The 10736-nt window shown below is 41.9% G+C and overlaps 1 long non-coding RNA gene across 1 annotated transcript; it reads left to right on the top strand.

Moving 5' to 3' along the window:
* Positions 1-1563: 1563 nt before the first annotated feature.
* LOC118395670 (uncharacterized) lies at positions 1564-10139 on the top strand. Its single transcript, XR_004828017.2, has 3 exons — positions 1564-1737; positions 3087-3172; positions 9756-10139. It is a non-coding gene; the product is annotated as an uncharacterized LOC118395670 (long non-coding RNA).
* The last annotated feature ends 597 nt before the right edge of the window (positions 10140-10736 follow it).

A 10736-nucleotide genomic window follows, 5' to 3' on the forward strand; every position in this document is an offset into this window, starting at 1 on the left:
GCATTTTGGAAGGGGATACAAGTCCCTATAAGGACTGTGACATGTTGGTAGAAATTGTGTGGGAAAGGGGGTTTTGCATTGTCTCATTTGGTAGAGAAACCATGTTGACGATGTACTGTTTTGCTATATCCAGGTAACACTGTGAAGTCATCATTTGACCACGGTGGCCACTGTGACATGTCATATTTGCTAGAATCCCCAAAACGACATTTTTGTATTTTCTTCAGGTTAATACCTAATATCATCTAACTTTAGAAGGGCCCTGTCTAATTAAGCCTAGCGAGTGCGTGCTCGTTATTTTTTTTTAAACGGCTGAACTTTTTTTTTTTTTTTTTTTTAATCTAGGAATGCTGACATGTAATCGCTTCCCATACTGCCATTGTTAACTTTTCGGCCTTATCATTAAAGCAAGACTCACCTCAGTTAATTTAATTTCAGTTTCAGTCAACTTTATTATCCCACGTGGAGAACATCAATTTCGTCATCACACTGTGCACAGAATTAATTCAGAGAAGATATATATATATATATATATATATAGTTTGAAGCTTCCTCGCAGCAGTGGAAGTGAAACTTATGTCTTCACAGTGGAAGTTATTGTCAGCTTCTGAGCTAAATAGGATGTGTCAGAATGGACAGACACTACAGAATGACCTTTGACCCCCAGAGTGGTAGATGGAGACCATTAGATTATCAGGGTCAATTATCTTAGCAGGACAGTGTAGGATGTCAGGAGTTTCAACTCCAGAGGTGTGTGTGTGTGTGTGTGTGTGTGTGTGTGTGTGTGTGTGTGTGTGTGTGTGTGTGTGTGTGTGTGTGTGTGTGTGTGTGTGTGTGTGTGTGTGTGTGTGTGTGTGTGTGTGTGTGTGTGACAGACAGAGATATATCTGGTCTAATTATAAAAGAGTCACACTCACACACAGTTAAAGACATACGGTCTGTGTTCGTGCCAAACTGTAGGAATGAATTGCGCATATCATTGTAATATATTACTTTAAAAAAGACTGTGAAAATAAATTCAAATGCAAATTCTTACGATCAACAGTAGTACTAAGTAAATGTCTTTCTCTACACCACAACTATTGGTCTCAATTTACATTTTTCGCTAAACAATCACCTACACTCTAAGGTCTCCTGTGTTTGTTTTGTGTGTGTGTGTGTGTGCTTGCACTTTATGTGCGAGTTTGCTTTACTGCTCATGGCAACAAGCTCTATCTCCCAACCTGGGGGCTCTTGGGTAAAATATGACCCTGCTCCATGGAAACAAAGGGGATGAAACATGGCTACTGACAACAGAGACAAAGTAACCAAATAAGAACGTATAACAAATCGAGCCATAAAAACATGTTTTTTTCTTCTTCTTTGAAGATAGAATCCAGAGGCTGTGACATAAGGAGGGTGCACATTTCTTTCCCGGCGATTTGTGATTGGTTGACACTGTCTGAGGGGAGGCTTGTTAGCGCTTTGCCCGGGTACAAACGAAGAGGTTACCACCTCCACAGACGAACAAAGATTACAAAAAAGGATGAATTCATTAGAATGTGCATAAATTGCCAGTCGCGTTGAATTAACATTCATTTATGTGAAAATGACATGACTAATTTAGAGCATTGAAATGATTTCTTAATATGTGATTATCTCTGGTTCTTTTCTCCCAATGCCGCTCAGCCGTTCGACCCAGGGTCCCGATTAAATATGGATGACATAGACCTATTGAAGACACGCGCATGGAGAAAGGTAAAACCAATAAAGAACACTTTCCTGTTTATTCTCCTCTCTTGCTGTGCCGGGGGTCCGTCCCTGCATGGAAAAGTGTATTTTTAAATGAATTTCATAAGGTTGTTTGTACGCCTTTTGGCCTTGGAGAATGGTACAGGGATGCAAAATGCAAAATGCAAAAAAAAAACATTTTTCCCTCTCCGGTTCACCCTCTGAAATGGTCATTTAAACAAATAGCTCTACTTTCCCAAAGTAATCGCAAATGATCTCATCTAAGGTAATAAAAATAATGGCTAATGAGGCTAATTTACAGCTCTTTAAAAAAAAGCGAATGGATTAAAAAAAGGTTTCCACCGAGAAATGTATTGAGTTGTTCATATTTCATTTGAACAGGGCTCAATGTGATGTCATAAAGTCCTCCGCGGGTGCATTGATTGCCTCACCGGACCATCATTTAAAGAGGCCAGAGAGTGTTGTTATGTGGGTTTCAAATGTTCCGGCCACCAATCTGCTCTCACAAGATCCCCCTTAAGGAACTCTACTCAGTGTAAACGTGTTTATAGAGTATAAAAACAGCACTTCTCTGAATATAATCGCTCCCACTGTCGGTAGATAAGTTCACATAACCTTTACAATCTCCTATCTCTACAATAACCTGTGCTCACAGTTGAAAGTGTCTTACCAGTGTGAATGTGTGTCTTGAGAATATAAAAACAGCACTTCCCAGAAGAGAATCGCTCCCACTCTATGTTGGAAAGGTAACATAGGTAACCACAAGGACCTGTGGTTTGACAACTTACGATAGAATGTGTTTTATCCAGTGAAAAACTATATGTACTGAACATAAATACGAGTATAATAAAAACTTTGTATGATATCTCTGTAGCAAAGTTAGCATAACTTTCAGTCTTATAACTCTACAGTACAATGAAACCTGCACCTTTGTGGTTAGGGGGAATTCAAGGCAGCACATTGCACACAGGGGAAATGTGATGTTGCGTTTCCTCTGTCTTTACTCTTGCAGATTTACTCTGATTTTTTCGTAATTATTTGCAATGCTTTATTGGATTTGTGCCTTGGCTTTGACTGCGGCACCGGAATCAATGTCATTGCTGAGCAACCTCTGTGGACGCATTTTATAAACATAGAGACAGAAACAGGATCCCTTTCAGTTGCGATATGGTGGAAAAGGCCTGAACGAATTACCAACTAACTCAGAACTCTACTTAAGTCTTGAAGCAGGACATGGTCATTCTGGTCTCGTTCAGATTAATTGGTAATTGCGATGAAATAAGTCTTGACTGTCTGAGGTTTTTAAAAACTTTTTTTTTTTTTTTTACTCAGTTAAATTGTCATTTTACTTACAGGAGAAACATGAAGAGCATATGCAACAACCATGGTAGCAATTGAAAGGGAACAGTTTGGAGATCATGGGAAAAGTATTAGACCCAAGGTGAGTACACAGAAGTAGACACAAGGCTGATTACGCTGTCGATTTTATGTGCGTTTTATATTTACTGTATATTTTGCCGCCTTTGTTGATAACAAAATCTGAAAATACTCTGGATACATTCAGTAACGTGATACCCCACCGTGATACCCCAACGTGATACTCACTGAATGTATCCAGAGATTCAGTAACGTGATAAGACTATGTACTGGAATAGGTGGGGTAGGGTGCAACATAAGACAATAGAATGAGAAGGGTTTGAGTGAGAGGACTTACTGGTGTCTCCAAGTGGCCACACACCTCTCCAAAGTCTGCACTGTTCCTAAGCAATTTCAATGCACCTTTATGACTCAAAGGGGAGGTTTTAACTATAGGGTACTTGTTTTTTTTTAGCTCTCCAAGCTGTGCCGTTGAGAAAGTAGAACAGGCACACCTGAATTTGTTTCATTTGGAAAACAAGCCTCAAAGAAGAGGTCCTCCCGCCATCACGCGATTACCATTTTTGTTTATGCGATCCAAAAACTGCAATCTGGGTCAGGTGGGGCATGATTTGAAAGCTTGGTCAGTTTCCAACATGACTAGCTAAGTTGTAAAATACGATCTCTCAGTGTTAGGCTTTCACAAGGCAATTCAGAGAAACAGCATTGCGGTTAGCGCATTCAGGTCAGAGGTCGAATGGAATGTCTTCAAACACATGGAAACCAAGTATTTGATACCATTCCACCGATTTGCGCTCCAGACGTTACCATGAGCTCATCCTCCCCAAGTAAGGTGCCACCAACCTCCTGTGATTCAGGTGCGTGTGCCGCTGCAAATGTTCATGGGAATAAAAACATTGCGTTCAGAACTACCCCAGGGTCTGACCACATGTCGTCTTGTAACTGTGCACCAAGCAGAGTGATCATAAACGTGGACACTGTGCATGACATGAGTTGTGTGATTTGGAGATGTGAAGAATCACTGGTGTTTGGATTGCCTGTATGACATCCAAGCGGTATTTTTAAAAATAATCCTCCATGTCTCATCTTTCAAATTTGCATCGAGTCATCTTAATTTACAACATTTCCCTCACTCAATTATTATTCTTTTTTTTTTGGCCATACGTTGCCACATTTACCGGGAGGGATGGGGGCAACTTATTGTTCCGCTCGGCACTCAAGTTTAGAACAGCTATCCAGTCAAAACCCATACAGCGCAAGTTACTGTTACTACATTCCAATTTAGGTGCTTATTTGTGCCCAAATCAGCTATATTCTAACCCGTACATGGGTACGATGTGTAAAAATGATGTCTCTTGAACCAGAACGAATGGTAGTAATACATCTGCCATTGGGGTAAAATGAGGACCGATTTTTAAGCTTTTATTAGGAGCTTACATGTTAGTTGCTCCTTTAACGAGCAAACACTCAACACCTTTTCACTCTGTTATGCTCTGTTAAACAGTACATATGAATAAAGATAGGCATGTTTGTTCTACATTATTCTATTTCTATCTGAAGGGTGCACAGTTCAATTAACTGTTGTTTCCTGTTGTTTCCTGTTTCCTGTTAAGGGGAGCATAATTGGTAGTGGTGGTTTGCATTTGCTATTGGATGGTGGACGAGTGTGTTTAATTTGTGACATTGATTGCTTTAGGTTGTCGAAACAAGGGCCAATTGTAATCACAGGACAATTGAGCCCTTCCTTCAACCACTCCTGTCTGATTTGCTGGTCGACACATTGTCAGTGTGCTCTCATTTGGCTCAAAGGAACTACCATTTTGAGTTCCATTGAGCCAAAGGAGACCATACTGGAAGCGTCACCGCCGCGGTTCCGTGATGAAACGTTAAATGTGTTCCCGCATTACTCAAAGCGTTATGCCTTACCTAATGCATTCTCAGCACTGTTCAGTCACTCATCCCCATCATAAATCTATACTACAGATCAATGCGTTCATTTTCCTCCTGTGCACATGTTGACGTGCGCTCGCCTGAGTCCATTGACCAGTAACCAATAGTTCGATAGTTACCATACGTTCAGTTTGTACGGCTATTGTACATAGAGTTACCGTGACTGTGTGGTATAAAAACACATGTGTTGGAGTGTTGTGGCGGTGTGCAAATTGCGTCAGGTCATCTTTGGTGAGCCCAGAAGCGACTGTAAATACCAAAAGGTAAAAGCAATGCAGAGAGGAGCTGCAGTGCTGTACGTACGCATTCTCGGGAAACCTGCTGTGTGTGTGAGTGCTGTTCTGTGTTGCTGACAGAAAACATTTGATTGACAAGCCACTCAAAGGAGTCAATTCTGAGAAGCTCTGGGAGCACTGGGGTGTTCCGACTGTTGTGTAAACAAGATATACTCTGTTCACGTTACCGAGCCAAGCTGGCCTGGTTACGCATCCACCATAGTTGCTGTAATGGACCATGTGAAAGGAAAATATCTGAGCACTACTAAAAGGGGCAAATTTGGATGTCAGTGGCAAAATGATGCATTTTCTTGGACGTGTGTTGGTGTTTGGTGTTAGTGTTTGCTAGGCAACGGTGTGGTGGCTGACTGTACAGTATGGGATACGGTACAGTATGACGTGTTTGTGTGACTGTGCTGAGACACAAGCACGGCTTTGCAGTCTACACCGAAGACGGCCTGTGACATCAAGTCACATTCACCTCATAACATGTTCGATCTCTCTGCCAATCAGGTTGCATAGCTGTACTTTCCGCTCATGCGAACTAGCAATATACCCAGACTCCTTCACCTGTAAATATTTCATTACGACGGCCCACACCCCAAAAAGGGCAGCAGGGGGACAGTAGCTTCCATTCATTTGAATGAATTAAAGGATGCCACTTCCATCCTCTACACCAGAGCAACTACACCCTGGGCCAGTGCAGCCGACGCTCCCCGCAGTCATTTCTTTACCTCTAGCTCTTTGAATATGAATAGCTGTAAATTTTAATAGCGTTGGCCGTGGCTGTTTCCAAATGTTATTAACCTTTTCGAAATTACCTTTGCATTTACAATTGGCAAGCGACTGCCTCGTTGGTTGGTGCTATATCCACTGTTCCTGAATCTTTCTCGTTTATCCACTCCCTTTTAAAACTTTTTCTTTCAAAATACTGGAGGAAAACCAATTCAGTGTTTGAAGGCGGCCCGCCAATGCCGTCTCACCTCATCCCGTTGTGTGGTAGTGTGTTTAAAAAATATATATATTAAAAGTGCAACAAAGCCCCCAAGGAAATCACAGCTGTCAGCGGCAGCCATTTTCTCCCCCCTCTTCTCCTCTAAATGAAAACGTCAACATGTATATAGATATCGCGCCAGCTGACGGTACGCATTAGTCGTCGTCCCCCCCCCAACAGGATTGGATCCAAGCTGCATAATGTATGCTGCATATCATCTGACTGACAGCACTTTGCTAAATAGATAAATAATGAATTCATTATTGATGCGCGTTTTATGTACTCTGCTGCATGTTATTATGGCTGCTGGGGGGAGGTAATGCGATGCGGAGAGCCTTGTTGCTACTCTGACTTTAGACATTATAAAGGTACTTTGTTAGCATCTGCTCTGCAATGTGTCTGCCACTGACTGGGTTGTGTTCAGTTAAAAAGGATGGCAGCCAGTGCCTCCTATCTGGGCTTTACAATGACCCTGTTCATGGACCAATCAGCATCCATCTAGATTGCACGCCAGGAAATAGATTATCTTGGATGACCAGGTACTGTAGAATGGGCAGTATACTGTACTCACCAAGGAGCATGATTTATATGATCACAATGGCAGAGTTACTAGAATTGTAAAATCACGTCAACGGCCGTAGCGAGTGCTAAAGAATACTTTCTGCAATATTTATGCGTCTGCATATAGCACTGGATGTTATGTGACATATCGGTATCGTTGAATGACCACTGTGTATTTTATTTTGCGACTCAACAGAAAAAGGAAGAAATGTGAGTTTGAGAAGTTATACACAGCCCACGTTTGTGTTGAAACAATGAGAATGAGGAGAGACTACAGTTGCTTGTTCTTCTGAGTAACAGCAACTTGCAGTCACCGTCAGTGGAGCGAAAGGGAGTTTTTATCAAACTGTTTTCCCTTGACCTTGACCAAATCAAAACACATAGCTCTGACTGTATCCAAGTTCCCGTAAACCAAAAAAGATGTTTATTCTCTTTCTAATTGACTAATATCCTAACGACCAACTCACAGGAACTGTGCCGTGTGCCACAAAGTCTTTCGCCGTAACCCCCTTATCCAAATCTGGGCTTGGTTGGTCGGCTGGCTGGCTGGTTGGTTGGTCGGCTGGCTGGCTGGTTGGCTGGTTGGCTGGCTGGCTGGTTGGCTGGTTACAGTAGGTTATGCAGTCCTGTGCAATTTTCTCATAGCCGACTTGCCTTGTGAATGAGGTCGAAAAGATCGAGAACCTGATGTTTGGTTTCCACCTCAGCTCAGTTCAACGGTTTCCCTTGGCAAAACCCACAGAATCAAAGAGGAGGTGGATCTTGGCATCGCCCTAGATAATCAACTGTCACTTTCTCTCAGCATTACCTCAAAGTTGGTGTTAACTTTTATCGTTCCCGGTTCTTCCCGTTGCCCAGGGATGACGTAATATCATTCCCTGTGTTCAGGCACAAACTCCTTGACTTCTTTTATTTATGTTTTAACACATCACTTAGACACATAACAGTTGTCTCTACTCCAAATTAAGCGAGGCGGCTGAATGCCCCAACGCACAGAGAGAGTGAGGGAGAAAGGCAAGAGAGAGATGATCTAAAATGCATGGGATGTAGGAACATGTTTCCCCTCCTCTTTATGGACAACTGCCAGGTTGACAGTTTGTTTTAGGTTTGAGAGGTCTCTTTTTCTCTCTTTCTCTCTCTTTTATACTCTCTCTGTCTAATCTGACTCAGTCAACCGTTAACAGGCGAGATATTGTGAAATAAAGGAAAGTTGGGGATCAAAGCATAACTGTATTGAATTCAGGTTTCTGCTTTATAGAACAGCTGAAACGTTGTCATGAATATAAATAGTTTTAGTGTAGGTTAGGGACATGGATGTGGTAGATGGATGTAAGGGGATAGAGCAATGTTGGCTATTCAAAGTGAATGGGGCCAGCCTGAGATTCACTGAGTCTGTCCCCAATGGCACCCTAGCACTCTATTCCCTATGTAGTACACGACTTTCGACCACTATCGGGAATAAGGGTGACATTTGGGACACAGGCCCCCGGGGTAGAGTCAGTGGAAGGACACGGGGTCAGGCAGGGGGACGGCCATCGAGCGTTGTGTCTCTACGGGGGTGATGTTCAGCGACAACCCTATCAGTGGGGATCCTCCCGCCTGCGCTCCACAGACAGGGCACTGAAGGGAAGTAGAGGGAGTCCTCCTCTCCGTCCATCTATATCTCTGTTTATTTTGTTTCGCTCGCTCGCTCATTCTTTTTCTCAATCTCTCCCTTTCTCTCTGTCCGTCTGTAGGCCCATCTCTCACCTTCTCTCTTCTCTCTCTCTCTCATTCCCTGCCCACTCTCTCTCGCTCTCCTTCTCTCTCTCTCCTTCTCTCTCTGGAACTCTAACCATGCAAGAACTGCTAGATCCTTTTTGGCTATATCACATGAACCCAGCAGTGACATTTTAGGATCTCTGCTGACAGGTCCAAGGTCAGCCATTTATGCCTGCAATATGAGGCCATGTACGCTGATCCTGCCCACTTTTCGTCTTGGAGTGTTTTTTGAAGTGGACTAAGCCGGCATTTAAGTCTCTTCTCTTTTGCCAAGGTTATCCAATTGTCAATGCATCTTGTGTCGTTATTTCCCAATGCATGTTCTCCACTTGAAAACACATGAAGAAAAAGATGTGGTTTTATTGAAACCTTTCTGTTTGACTGTTATATCCTCCATAGGGGTGCTGAAAGCAGACTTTTCTCCTTTTCAAGTCCTTGTCCTTTTATTCTGAAAAAAGCAAACATTTACGCAATGATGTTTGTTATGACGTGTGTACATTCGCCATAATCACATCCTGGAAATGAGTGAAAGTTGGCCAACAGTTGTGTATATCTGCAGTACAATTGGGCCATGTACAGAGATATTGCCCAATTTTCAGTTCGGAGTGTTTTGAATTGCAGCCATGCCATTCTTCTCAACCAGAAGATTCAACAATTTGCTGTGCAATGATGTTTGTGATGCATTCATTCACACGCTATAATCATCCATTTGGAACACGGAAAAAACAATTGCACATGTTTGTTTTTTTCCTTGTTGTTCTGTGTGTTTAACCCGACCCTCCGCGGTAATATGAAACGACACTCTCAGCGTGAAACGATGCCTCTCTCGTCATGTGTGCTTTGTATGTATGCACACGTTGTATGCAGGCATGTCAAGTCGAGTCCCGTGGTTAAGAATATGTCATTCAAAATGTATATTTCTTTGAGGCGTTTTTACAACCAGTTATAATTTTTGAAAAAAATACAGCATAAGCAGACAGAACTTAAAAGAATGAATCATAAATGATAGGGAACAGGAAAAACAATAGAATGACTACCATCCGAATGACAAGTGGGGTACTTTGTATATGGGGACTCTTACTCTTTTTTTTTCTGTCACTGCACAGGAAACAACATTGCCGTCATCGTAAGGGTTGGAATTTGCCAGGGACCTCGCTATACGATATTATCACAAGACTTTGGTGCCAGTGCAATATGGATCCTATATGTATTGCGATTCAATGTTCCAAACATACTGCTCGTCATATGTCTGCTGCAGACAGACAAGAGAGAGCCATGAGTCATGGAGTCATGGAAATAAACGTGCTGGAAACAAATGAAGATGGAGAACAAGCTGTGAAGGAACAATGCTGTTTTAAGCGCAAAAATAATTTTGTGATATTGTCAAAGCGATGCTAATATATCATAAAAAAAATATGCAACTGTATACATTTTCTCCCCCGTACACTAATTATTATGATAATCAAACAGACTGTGGATTTAGTTCATTAAAGATTGTGATTAAAGTGGACCCAGGCCTGATATGTCATCATCGGAAAGTACTCAAAGCATTCATAGTTCGATTGCAATTATTGGCTTGTCTAATTTTCTCGTGTTCCAAAAGCCTTTTGTCTTTTGGCTAGAAGAAAAATATCACTGGGATGCTTCATGGATTATGTATTCAATTAACATGTAGGCTTTCCTAAATAGCATCCTATTCCTATGTAGAGCAATATTTTTCACCATGGTCCATAGGATTCTTGTCAAAAGCGGTGCACTATGTAGGGAATAGGTTGCCATGTGGAACGCAGCCGTAATAACCTCCAGGCTTATATCTGTCTTAAACAATATATCAATATTGCCATTCTCTACTGAATTTTCATCAATATTACAAGTTGTACGTCGGCTTTAATGTCATCCGTCACCCTATGTTCATAAATCTTAGAAATGGGAACATGAATCATGGTAATGTGGACAATTTCAATATTTCAATAATTTAAGCCATTTCTTCTTTATGTCTTCATCAAAACGTGTTTATCGTCAGTGATGCAGCCTACTGTACCCCATTTGGTCCCACCAAACCCCACTCTGAAGTGCTGCGGCACATA

This window comes from Oncorhynchus keta, chromosome 16 (genome assembly GCF_023373465.1).
Source record: "Oncorhynchus keta strain PuntledgeMale-10-30-2019 chromosome 16, Oket_V2, whole genome shotgun sequence".
Lineage (NCBI taxonomy): Eukaryota > Metazoa > Chordata > Actinopteri > Salmoniformes > Salmonidae > Oncorhynchus > Oncorhynchus keta.